Genomic DNA, 14012 nt, shown 5'->3' with positions numbered 1-14012 from the left:
TTTGTTGAATAGTTTTTCATCCTCATAAGATATGAAATAATATTATGAATATAGTAAAATGTATCAGTAGTAACTTTTGTCATACTGTGCTTGCTGTCTGAAAAAGACATCCAGTATAAAAAGAGTTGCTAAAATAAAAAAAAAAAATAACTATTTGAGATAACTAAGTGAGATAGCTAATGCAAATTAAGCCTTCACAATTTTCCTTAACCTATTGCCTGGAAATTTAAAATAATTTGGTATGAATGTTATTTAAAAATGATGTAATTTAACATCATTCTCAGTAAACATTAGTGAATCACTAAGCTGGAGACGCTGATGCTTGAAAAGACGTATCTCTTTTAACCAGTATATATGAGATAGTTTTATTGATAAAACATTTCTGTTAGAGAATTTCTCATGCAGTAATGTTGATAGAATGCAAGGAACCATGAAACAAAATGCATTTTCTCTTGCTAGTGCCTTTAGCAAGAAATATTTTTTTAAGAATTGACACAAGTAAACAATATTAATTTACATATTTGTAGGTTATGTTTTTTGAGAAATTCATGGAAATGACAATCGAAAAAGCTGAGAAAAGGTAGTCAACAATGGAAGGCATTTTGCTTCTATCACAAATTGCTGACTTTACTTGTTATTGGGCAACTTCCCAGAAAGTCATATTTTAAATGACTTTAAACTTAAATTTATATATGTAAACCAAATTTTGTTATTTTCTTTCATATAATATGAATGTAAGTGAAGAAACACGTAAGGGAGACATGACATGATTTCTATCAGAAAGCACCCAATTATTTTGGTGGACAAGCCCTTAGAGTATTTCCGGCTTTTTTACACTGTTCAAAAAAAGGATACTAGACAATATATTCTCTTATGAAGCAATATTAGGGTTTTTGTCTTTACATTTTGTAAAAATACTTTTAAATTTATTAGACATATCATAGGGTTTTACTGAATTTCTTTTTTACTGTTTTTAAAGGAAGTTTAATATATATATATATATTCATTAAGCTATGATATTGCAACTATGAAGATGAACAGAAAAGTTTAAAGGTTTTCATAGGGCTGAAGAATGCAAGGAAGTATGCAAGGAAGAACAAACATGAAAGAAAGCCTGCTTCTAGGGACTGTGGCTCAGGCCTTGCTGCAGAGATGTGATTGCATCCCCCTGGATGGTGGAGATTTCACTAAGATGTCTGTGCTGCAGTGTTACTGAATTTTTATTGCCAGACAGAGAAGTGGTGGTAGGGCAGTTGCTGTGGCCCAGTCAGTTACACTGCATGCATCGATGTGTCTGGTTTGAGTCTTAGAAACACTGGTTCTGATCCGGTTTCCTGCTAACGCATATACTGGGAGGCAGCAGGTGATGGCTCAAGCACTTGTGTTGCTGCCACCCCCAAGAGAAACTGATATGCAGCATCAGGCTTCCAATTTCTGCCTTGCCTAGCTCCAGCTGTTGCAGCCATTTGGTGTGTGAATATCTCGTTACTTTTCTGTTGCTATGTCTTTTAAATAAATAAAAATACATAAATGACAATTTTTGGAAAAGCAGAGAAAATAAACTTCATGAGAAATGAGCACTGTTATTATTTTCGAGAAACAGTAAGGTAAATTGACTCATATGTGAATGCTTTTACTAGAATGGTACTAGCTGGTCTTGTAGTTTGAGGACCAGTGATAATGGTTCTTATGACCAGCAACTTAGAGACTTCATTTTCCTAAATTATAAAACAACAAGAGTGATGAAAGAGACTCCTGGGGCTTCATACTCAAACATTTAAACATACTTTTAATCCAGCATATCCATATTTATCAGATGCCTGAAACTTCAGAATTGTCCTCGTGCATGGCTACATATGAGTTGGTATGAAAAGAATAAAAATTTAAACTAAGTTCTATGTGTTCTGTTTATTTATATTTAAAAACCTTATGTAAACGATTTAAAAATCTACACTAGCTCCACCTTGTAAGTTTTGTTTTGTAATACATGATAACAGACACAAACATGAATGAAACACAGCTTCTGTTATATTAAGGGACTCGGATCAACAAGGTTTAAATCAAATTAAACAAGCATTTAAATGTTAAATAATGATAGAGGAGAAACAAATCAAATTAATGTGAAATGCTAATATTTGATGACACGATTTTAGTTATCAGTGATTTCAGCTAGATAGAAAACAATGGGACAAATGACTATGTTGCTAGATGAATTAATGCTCTTGTGGTCTTTTAATAACATGCGTAATTTAATGTAAGAAGTACTGAGAATGGTCTGTTTTTCAAGGATTGATTTCTAGCAAAGTAGTAATTTCTCTTGATCACAGATGCATTCTTCTCTCACCTTAGAGTTTTAGACACTGGTCTGTTTTTCTGCTTAACTATTCTGAGGCAAATTTTTGCAGTAATGCTCACAAAAATTATGCTATTTTTCATATGAAGAAGGTTAAAATATTTTATAAAACTATGTTTTGAGAATTCTCTGAACATTTCTGAGATAGTTGTTGCCTCCATGTGGATTAGGATCTGACTAGGAAATGTATTTGGAAAATAAATGTTTATTTTTAAACAATAAGGCTTTTCCTATAGTAAATCATTGTTTAAAAATAAATGTTATTTTAACTAAACATTTATATATTTTCCCACTAATATTGCTGAAATTGAGTTTTCTCACTTGATCAACTTTTTTGATAAAATATACACATGTAAGGATAATTAGAAAATAAGCAATCTCTATTTTATTTTTATTGAAATATCCATTAATGAGGTGCTTTCTTTTTTTTTTTTTTTTTTTTTTTGACAGGCAGAGTGGACAGTGAGAGAGAGAGACAGAGAGAAAGGTCTTCCTTTGCCGTTGGTTCACCCTCCAATGGCCGCCGCGGCCGGCGCGCTGCGGCCGGCGCACCGCGCTGATCCGATGGCAGGAGCCAGGAGCCAGGTGCTTTTCCTGGTCTCCCATGGGGTGCAGGGCCCAAGCACCTGGGCCATCCTCCACTGCACTCCCGGGCCACAGCAGAGGGCTGGCCTGGAAGAGGGGCAACCGGGACAGAATCCGGCGCCCCGACCGGGACTAGAACCCGGTGTGCCGGCGCCGCTAGGCGGAGGATTAGCCTAGTGAGCCGCGGCGCCGGCAATGAGGTGCTTTCTTATAAATTATAAAATGTGATCAAGTTTGACATATATTTACATTCCCAATCCATTGCAATCATCAAAACAAATATCTATTGTGCTTAACTCTTCTTAAGCCCCTTATAATTTATCCTTCCTTTTATATTCATCCCTGGGCATCTATCTATTTTTTATTTCATAATTTAGTTTGCATTTCTAAAAAGTTTTCTTATGTGGAATCATGTACTATAATTTTATCTTTAAATTTATAGTTTAATAATAAAAAAACTAGATATACATAGCATGCAAAATGTTCTTAAAAATTAATTGGGATTTGTAATTGAAAACATAATCATATGCATTTGTAGAATACAATATTTTGATATTTGTATACAATATGGAGTGATTAAATTAAGGTAATCAAAATAGCTGTCATCTTGCTTAACTGCAATTTTTGATAAAGAATTTGAAATTTACTACTTCTTATTTTGAAATGCACAGATTATTGACTGCACCCAACTGTAGAACAAATCTCAAAGCTTGTTCTTTCCTTCTGTCTGAAACTTTTTTCCCTTTCCTTGTAGCTTCTCTTAGCCATCATCCTACTCTTTTCTTCTATGAGTTCTTTATTAGATTCCATATTTAAGTGAGATTGTGTGCAACTTGTCTTTCTTACCTGTTTTGTTTCACTTAGCACAGTGAGCCAGATTCATGCAAGTTTTGCCAAGTGGCAGGGTTTCCCTCACTTAAAGATTGGCTATGTCTGATATGTTTATTGGTTGTGTGTATATATCCCATTTTATTGATCTGTTCATTAATTGATGAATCTTTAGGGTGATTCCATGTCTTAGATGTTGTGAATAGTGGTGTAATGAATATGATCATGCAGATGGTTCTATGAGATGCTGATTTTCTTGTGGAATGGGTGAAAATATCTTGTGTTCTGTCTGTGCTGCAATTTTTGGATAGCTGTCTGTCAGAGTAAGAGCAGTTAAAATCTTCTGCTATTACTGTGAACTTTGTTCTCTTTTTTTAATCCCTTTGATCTTCCAATCATGTATTTTGAGGCTTAAGAACAATGTAAGCCTTTGAACTTTGTTTGCTGTGTTAGTTTCCTCCTGCTGTAATAATCAATTCACAGCAATCTTAGTTGCTGTAAGTAACACAAATTTATTATCTTAAGCATTATGAATGTCAGTGGTCTGAAATGAGCCTTGCTGGGGTAGAATCAAATGTCAGCTGTGCTCTAATCCTCAGTGAAGGCTCTAGGAGGGATCCTCAATTCCCTGCCTTTTTCAGGTGTTAAAGGCTGTTCGCAGTCCTTGGGTCATTGTTCTCTGCTTGTGCTCACAGGCAGCGATGGCAGGTCAAGTTTTTCTCATATCACATCTCCTCATTGCTTTCTTCTTCACAACTCCATCTCTGTCTCAGACTTTCCTGCCAATAATTGTATCCACTAGAATAATCTAGAGTAATCTTTCTATCAAAGTCTGTACCTTTCACAGCCATGAGTGTACCTTTTGGTAGTGTAAGGTAACTTATCCACAGGTTCTGGAGATTAGGCTGTGAATATCTTTAGGAGGTCATCATTCTCCATTCCCATATACTTATATCTTCCTCAGAAAGTGTCCCTTTTATCAGTACCCACTTGTATTAATCTCTGACCTCATGTCATTTACCAATATTCCAACAACTACTCTAGCTTCCTTATCCTTAATGCATTTATAATTGTTTCCATTTATTTACTTTCAAACTGTGTAGATTTTTATGTGAAATTTAAATATATCACTTTAGGTGGCCTATGACATAATAATGCTTTGTCATTGCATCTATCAATCTGCCTTATACTTGCAGTGTTTAAACCAGGAATTAGAATATTTAAACCAGGAGTGTTTAAACCAAAAATTAATGACTGAGTTAATAAACATTTAAGGTTTTGTTGAGTCACATATTACCTTTGTCATATTTTTCCACTTACAAAATCATTGAAAATACAAGAATTATCTGTAAATATAAGTCATATTTACCAATTTTTTAAGTTAGATTTTGCCCATAGGCATCTCTGCTTTTGACTATTAAATTCAATGCAATTTACATGATTTCCTTTTAGCTCAAATTTGATTGTTGAATTTTTCCCTTTGTTTTCACATGTTGCCATTTTCCCGACTTCTCTTCAGCTATTTGAAGTTTTGGTAAATTATTTTAGTTTACATTTAGTCAGTATTTTTTTTATTTTTCTTTTGTTTTTGATTTTTATTTATGTTGTTTTGTTTTAAGTGATTCTTCAAGATTATAATGTAATAGAGGCTTCAAAATGCTCATGAAAATGGAATTGAAGACAATGCATATTTTCAATGAATATTTTAAAGTTCTTTTACAAAACTAAATTCATAATGTCTGTATCAATTGGAATTCCCACTAACATTACATTAGGGTAACTTTTCTCCACAATTTTATGGGCCTTTTTTTCCCCATTTCTGGATAGTAGCTATTTTAAATGAAATGAGGTGATACCTCTTTGTGGTTTTTATTTAAATCTTCCCAAAGGCCAGTGATCCTGGCAATTTTTCATGTTCCTGGTGATCATTTGTAGGTCTTCCTTTGGAAAATGTCTACTCATAGCCTTTGTGCATGTCTTAACATGATCGTTTTGTTGTTGTTAAGTGTCTTGAACTCACTATATTTTCTGGGTATTAATTCTTTATTGGATACATGGTCTGCAGATATTTCTCCCATTCTGTTGATTTCCTCATTAATTGTTCATTATTTCTCTTGCTGAGCAGAAACTTCTTAGCTTTAATCATTTTCTATTTTAGCTTTTATTTCCTGTACTTCTGGGGTCTTATTCAAGAAGTCTTTGCCTGGGACAAGGTCTTACCACATTTCCCCTGCTTCCCTCTGTTAGGTTCATTGTTTCAGGTCTTCAGTTTAGATACTTTATCCATTTTGAGTTTTTTTTTTTTTTTTTATAGGATGTAAGGTAGCAGTTTTCTTTGAAACTTCCAACTTTTCCAAAACCATTTATTGAAGAGACTGTCCTTTCTCCAGCAAATGATTTTAGCTTGTCAAAAATTAGTTTGTTATATATTTATCTACTCATGAATCTATAACAAACTAATTTTTGGCAAGCTAAAATCATGAGTAGATAACTGGGATTTATATTTTGCCCCATTGGTCTATATATCCATTTTTATGCCAGTTCCAGACTGTTCCGATTATAAAAATCATGTAGAGTGACTTGAAATCTGGTATTTTCATGACTCTTGCTTTGCCTATATTGTTTAAAATAGTTTTGAGTTTTTCAGGGTTTTCTTTTTATTTTGTGCTTAAGAAATTTTGAAATTTTTTTCCTAGACCTTTGAAGAATGTCCTTGGAATTTTCATTGGAGTTTCACTGATTCTGTAAGATGCTTTGGTAGTATGGACAGTTAATGATATTAATTTTTCCAATCCATTAACTTGTCAGATTTTTCCATATGTGTCTTTTTCTGTTTCTGGAAATAATGTTTTTAAAATTTCATTCTTCTGCCATGGGATCAAATGTTAGCTCTCTATTAGGACATCTGATATACAGTTTAGATTTGCTCTGTTGTTTTTTTGTTGATTTTTAATGTGAGTGGAGTGTTGAAGATCCCAGTATTATTATATCAGAGCCTGTATCTCCCATTCTATCCATTAACATTTGTTTTATAAAACTGGGTGTTCTATCGACAATAGTCACTTCATGTTGAATTCATCCCTTAGTCGTTATGTTTTTCCTTTTGTCTTTTAGCAGTTTTTACCCTAAAGCTTATTATTTCTGATATGAGTATAGCTACTCCTGCTTGCTTCTGATTTCCATTAACATAGGATATCTTTTTCTATTCTTTGACCTTTAATCTGTATGTATCTTTATTTGTAAGTGTGTTTCTTATAGGGACCATATAATTGTTTTTTTTTTTTTTAATCCATTTATCCAATTTGTGCTTTTAATTAGAGACTTTCATGCATTTATTCCTAGGATTATTATTGTTAAGTAAGAATTTGTCTTGCTTTTTTCTCATAAAGTTCCCATTGCTTGTTTTGGATCTGTATTTTTTTTCCCCCCACGGGGAGGTTTTCTGCCTCCACATTCTGTCATGATGTTGGTTGCCTTTCTGTGTTTCTGTATGCAATATGTCCGTAAGTAAGGCTTGCCAGGTGGGTGAGAAATTCTTTCAATTTTTGCTTCTCCTTCAATTTTTACTTCACCTTAGTTTATGAGTGAGAGTTTTGCTGGTAAAGTGTTCTGGGTTTACATTTATTTTTTCTATTAAAACTTGGACTGCATTTCTCCATTCTCTCCTAGACTGTAGATTTCTATTGAGAACTATGCTGTCAATCTGATGGGAGTTCTTTTAAAATTGACCTGGGGTTTCTGTTTTATAAAGTTTAGGATTTTTTTATGTTTATTTTTGAAAGTTTGAATATAATGTGTCGTAGTGATACCCTTTGCTAATCATGACTACATGTTTTTTTTTTTTTTTTTTTTCTTTTTTATTTTGACAGGCAGAGTGGACAGTGAGAGAGAGAGAGAGAGACAGAGAGGAGAAAGGTCTTCCTTTTGCTGTTTGTTCACCCTCCAATGGCCGCCATGGCGGGTGCGCTGCGGCCGGCGCACTGCGCTGATCCCATGGTAGGAGCCAGGTACTTATCCTGGTCTCCCATGGGGTGCAGGGCCCAAGCACTTGGGCCATCCTCCACTGCACTCCCTGGCCACAGCAGAGAGCTGGCCTGGAAGAGGGGCAACCGGGACAGAATCCGGCACCCCGACTGGGACTAGAACCCGGTGTGCCGGCGCCTCAAGGCAGAGGATTAGCCTAGTGAGCCGCGGCCTCGGCTGACTACATGGGGTTTTATATCAGCTACATATATTTGGATGTCTGTATCTTTCTTCAAATTGATGAAATTTTCATATAGCATTCCAATGAATGATTTTCTAAGTCACTTTTTTAATCATTTCCTCAGGAGTTCCTAAGATGCGTATATTTAGTTGCTTGACAGTATCCCATAGATACCAAACACTGTTTTTGTTCTTTCTAATTTTTTTTTTTTTTTTTTGGTCTCACTGTGATATTTCAAAACACATGCCTTGTAGATCAGATATTCTTTCTTCTGCCTCATCAAGTCTGTTGTTAAAGTTTTCCACTGTATTTTTTATTTGACTTATTGAATACTTCATTCCAATTTTCTTCTTTTTTTCTTAATATCTCTATTCTTTCCCGAATTTCCCATACATTTCATTACTGATTTCTTGATGTAACTGTTTTTCTATATTTTTGAGTTATCTTACAATCATTCTTTTGATTTCTTTTTCAAGCATTTTGTCAATCTTCCTTTGTCACAGTTCAATATTAATGCATTATTGTGTTCCTTTATGGGACTCATATTGCCTTTTTTGCTCATATTCGTTGTGTTTCTGTTAATTTTTGCTTACTGGAGGAATATCTTGATTCTGTCGCTTCTGGAGGACAGCTTTTATGATTGAAGGCTTCATTCTGGAGATGCGTGTGTGGGTGTTAGTTTGTCTCTGATTAGCACTTTATCTTTAGTTCTAGTTCGATTTTGCTGTATAGTTTCGCTAAGCATTTATTCACAATAGTTGATAATATTTGGTGTAGGGATCTGTGCTTTTCCTGTGTCTTAGTATGGTCACTGAGATTTCTGTTACTCTGGCTACCGGCTATCTCTTGCAGGAGGGACTGTTGTGATGAGTCTCTTGTGTGTTGGAAGCAGGCTTTGCTTGTGTTGTAGGTGTGCCTGGCATGTAGATTCCCAGTCAGTATCAATGGCAGCCACAGGAATTGTGAGATCAGTTGAGCTGTGTGGTCTTAGAGACTCCTAGCTGCTGCCCAGACCCAGAGCTCGAAGAGTCCGTCTAAGGTTGGTTGGAGGAGGTGGCACCCATGGATACTTTCTGACTGAATGCCTGGATAAGTGAGAGCGATTTGGGCTCTCTATCAGCAAAAAAGTTGTCCTGGGCCTCTCTCTGTGTTTACCAGTTTTGGTTGTATGCAGCTGCACATGCAGCACTGGGGCCTATAGGCCTGAAAGCCACACTGAGCCTAGGTCAAGTGTGGATCTTGTGGGACAGAGATCCCAGCAAGCTGTAGTATTGTATTATGGTAAGCTTAGCCAAAGATTTCAGTTGTAAATCCTGATGAGCAAAGTGTTGCTGGGTTTTGTGGAACACCCGAGGCTTATTCCATACTTTTAGGGGTGTGCAGTTATGCATTGAGTGGGACCAGGGAGCTCTGGTCCACTGTTTGTTTGTGGAGCAAGGGTCCAGAATAATAACTGAGAGGAGCATGGTGGAGCATCTTTGATTATTGTCATGGAGGCAATGGGGGGAGATGTTGGAGCCCACTGACATGTTCAGAGTCTCTTCACCCACCCATATGTGAGCTCTATCCAGAACACCGGCTCACTCAATATTGAGCTCTCTAACCCCTCTGGGCTACCTAAACTCATTGTCCAGTAAGGTGTTAGCATCTGTAGTCAGACCCCAGGTGGATACTCAGAAACTGAGCCTCATCCTGCTATTTTTCAAGTGGTCCAGGGAGGGTAGGCAATGAGGAAGAATATTGTCCTCAGTTCTGACTGGGTGGGTTTCCTTAATTCCAAAATTCTAAGGACTGTCTATCCCAGTTAAACTGCCCCTACTGTCTACTGCAATGGAGAGCAGTGTGTTGGTGTGGACTATGGAGCCAGTGTTGTCTTGTTGAGCCCAGGTGGGACCCATGAAGTTCAATCTGCCCTGCTAGAATGCAGGAATATTTTTCTAGGCTACAAGAACTATGGAATGCTCCTGTAGCCAGGCTGTTAATCCATGTTGATGGCAGGAACCACAGTGCCTTCCACCTTTTTTTAGCAAAATGGCATTTCCAACCAGGAACAGGTGAAGTAGAAGTTGCACTAGTGGTCATGGTGTTGTCTGTCCTCTTTCTCTGATAATTCATGGAATTTCTTTACTGTCTGTCACTACTTTCCTGGCTCCTTTTGCTCTTGTAGAGGTGGCTTAGTGTGTGAATTGCTGCTCCAACTGATGTCTCTGACTGCTTTAAAGCTATTTTCTTTCTCTTTAATATTTATCAGTTTGATTAGGAAGTATTTAGGTGTGATTTTTTTTTTTTTTTCATTCCTGTTTGGAGTATACTGTCCTTGAATCTATAATGTTTTATTTGTCAATATACTTGTGTACTTCAGGGCTACTCTCTTCAAATATTTTTGTTTTGTCTATCTTATTTTTCACTAATGTTTATATTACATAATTGTTATTGTTTTATTTTTAGGTTTACTGATATTTTGTTTACTGATATTTTTTGCTTTTGAACTAGTGCAGTGAATTTTTAAATTTTTGTGTGATTTGTTTTTAAATTTGTTGTTCAATTTTGTTTTACTTTAAACTTCGTGTTACCTTGCTTACAGTGTCAATGCCTTAATTCATTTTATTTTAGAGATCTATTTATTTATTTGAAAGGCAGTGTTACAGAGAGGCAGATGCAGAGAGAGAGGTTTTCCATCTTCTGGTTCACTCCCCAAATGGGCACAATGGCTAGAGCTGGGCCAATCCAAAGCCAGGAGCCAGGAGTTTCTTCCAGGTCTCCCACGCAGGTGCAGGGGCCCAAGTACTTGGGCCATCTTCTACTGCTTTCTCAGGCCATAGCAGAGAGCTGATTCAGAAGTAGAGCCAGTACTCGAACCAGCGCCCATATGGGATGCCAGCACTGCAGGTGGTGGCTTTACCAGCTACACCACAGTGCCAGCCACTTAATTCATTTTAAATATGGTTCTCTTTATGTCTTCAAGCATGGGAGCTGCTATAAAATTGCTGCTCAAAATCTAACAAAGATATAGCATCTGGGTCATTTTAATATTTGCATCTGTTAGTTGTCTTTTTCCTTCAGAATTGGTTGTAGTTCTCTGGTTCATTGAATGTTAAGAAATGCTGGATTGCTTCCTACAAATTGTAAATAGTATGCTGTGCAGAATCTAGTGTTTTTTTTTTTTTTTTTTTTTTTTTGATTTGTTTTATTTGTTGGAAAGGCAGAGAGAGAGAGAGAGAGAGAGGTCTTCTGTCTTCTGGTTCACTGTGGAAATCGCTGCTTCAAACAGGGCTGGGCCAGTCCAAAGCCAGGAGCCAGGATCTTCTTGTTCTCCCATGTGTTATGCAGGGGCCCAAGCACTTGGGCTATCGTCCGTTGCCTTTCCCAGGCCATTAGCAAGGATCTGGATTGAAAGTGGAGCAGCCAGGTATAGAACCTATACCGAGATGGGATGTTGGCATGGCAGGCAAGCTTTACCCACCATGCCACAACACTTGTTGCAGTCTAGGTGTTTTTATAACCATCTGGAGAATTGGTTTTAGCCATCACTGCCACTCAGTTCTATGTGTCCTCTGTTAGAGGTGACTCAAATCTCAGTTATAGTCTCAGATCCTTTGCTGTTTCTATGGTGTATGTCCAATCCTTGGACCTAAGACTAAGATTTCTGTTATTGTATAAACAAAATTTTGGCATTTCCTTTTCTGCTGGCATAATGCTCACCCTCTCCCACATACGCTGACTGCTTCCCAAAATGACTGTGCCCGTCTGGACACATTTTAGCAGCCAGAATCACCCTGAAACTTCGCAACTGGGGCCTGCTTTCTGGGACGAGCACTGCAAGAAAACGCAAAGAAATAGCTGGGAATTTGTTTTTATTCCTCTCCATAATCTTCTTGATTTGACATCCTTCACAGAATTCCCGGTCATTCTAAATTTACTTTTAGTATTTCCATAGCTTGGAAATAATATCAGCACTGGAGATGTAATTTGGAGGGCAAACCCTGCCAAGACATAAACATCTTGTTATATTTTATTTTTGATTCATTTTAAGCAATGAGATTAGCATTTAACTAGAGTCAATAACATATATGTGTTAGTTTCAGCTTTCAGAAATATTTTTGTTACTTTTCATTTATTTGTGAATTTTATTGGTTTTAATAACATATAAGCTATATTTTTGAAATAAATAATTTTCCTGATCATTATTGTTTAAATTCCCATGTTGCAAAAAGAGCTAGCTTCTTTTTCATAGCAGTTATCTGTGCAGAATACTGCATGGAGTATTTATTTCTTTAGCATTTGTGTGTGTTGATAACTTTACCTATAAGCAGACTCAGTCTCCCTATAAAGTGTAGTGAGTTCACTGGTAGATTTTTATGGAAATGATTTTAAATTTTAAACTGAGAATTTTTATAACTTCAGCTGAGTTTAAAGTTATATATTCAAAAAATAGATATTCAGAATTGTGAATAGTATCATTTAATACTAAGGTATTTTTACTCATAAAGACTGAGTTTCATACAAAGTAATTTTTTTTATTTTCAAAATCACTAATAATATTTTCAAAATCTTATCACAATTCTCTTGACAGTTTATCAATGTAACTTATTTCATTTTCAAATTTCATCTGAAAAGATTTTTTAACCTACAAATAAGAAATAGAAAGAGAGGGAGAAAGAGAGATCTATTTGCTGGTCCTCTCCCCAGATGGCTGCAACGTCTGGCAGAGGGCCATGCCGAAGTCAGGAGCCAGGAGCTTCATCTTGGTCTCCCACATGGGTGGGAGGGGCACAAACCCTTGGACCCTCTTTTGCTGCTTTCCCCAGGCCTTTAGGAAGTTGGAATGAAAGTGGAGCACCCAGGACGTGAACCAGCACCCATAAGTGATGCCGGGCTTGCAGGCAGCCGCTTTACCTGCCAACTGCAATGAATGCTGTATTTAAACTGCCATTGCTTGCTGTCAGCCTGGTTATGAATGCCTTTTACATATTAATTATAAATTACTTGGCTATATCTAAGAGTCTAGTGTCCTCTTTGATTAATCTAGATTTTCGTAGTATTTCTTCATTTTTCTCAATTAGAACTCTCTGCTTCACAATTAAATGGACTGATGGATACCAGAGCAATAATTAATATACTGAAAACCTATCTTTTTCTAAGTCTTTGATACATCTATAATCCAATATATACTGATTTGAACATATATTGTCTTACCTCTTCACTATTGTATGTATATAAGATTGTTATCCTCTAGAAAAATATTATAATTTATTAAAAATTGAATCATGAAAGTAGTATTTTAAATGGATGAATATGATGATGAAAAATCTACTTATGATAAATTACATAAATATACTTGTGAAGGACTGATTTATACTTAAGTAGAAATTAATATACTTAATCTAATTCCATTGCTTGTTAAAGTTCAAATTCTATTTTTTAGCAGAAATAAATAAATAGGTATTTGTCTACATTTAGTAAATTTTGAATTATTGGGTTAAATAATCAATTGCCTTAAGTAATTTAATTATATGGCTCTTCCCTCTGTTGCCTTCCTTGTAAGTCAATAATTGCATAACAAAAGTTGAAGCTTTTTTTTATCACATCTACACCACTACTATTTATATGGAATTTTATGTTCTTATATGAAGATTAGTAGAAATTCTTAGTTGTATATTACAGCCAAATGATAGTGATCCATACAAAAGAGAGCTAATAAGTCTCTTTTTGGTCTTGGAAGCCAGGTATTTAATTAGATAAGCACCTATTCATCAGAAATATTAATAATGCTAATAATAAATATCTTGATACCTTATTTGAAAGGTCATGAAAAATTATTGTAAATAAATATATATATCAAGGATGGTTTCAATATTTTTATTATGCATCTTAGCAAAACACTGTAGAGAAGATGAAAATTACAAAATCATTACACAACATCAAAAAAAAGTAGCAAAACAAGCTTTACCTCCTGAATCAAGCACCTACAGTGCAATATAGCTAAGAGTGAGTGGAAAAAATTAAACCATTTATAATTTGATACCAGCTTTATTAACTATA

The 14012-nt window shown here is 35.6% G+C and overlaps 1 protein-coding gene across 6 annotated transcripts in view; it reads left to right on the top strand.

The window, feature by feature from the left end:
• The window catches only part of NCAM2 (neural cell adhesion molecule 2), a 604741-nt gene that overhangs the window by 418292 nt on the left and 172437 nt on the right, over window positions 1–14012 (top strand). The window lies entirely within an intron of this gene.

Source organism: Oryctolagus cuniculus, chromosome 4, assembly GCF_964237555.1.
Source record: "Oryctolagus cuniculus chromosome 4, mOryCun1.1, whole genome shotgun sequence".
In the NCBI taxonomy this organism is placed as follows: domain Eukaryota; kingdom Metazoa; phylum Chordata; class Mammalia; order Lagomorpha; family Leporidae; genus Oryctolagus; species Oryctolagus cuniculus.
This window is presented reverse-complemented; position numbering and strand designations above follow the sequence as displayed.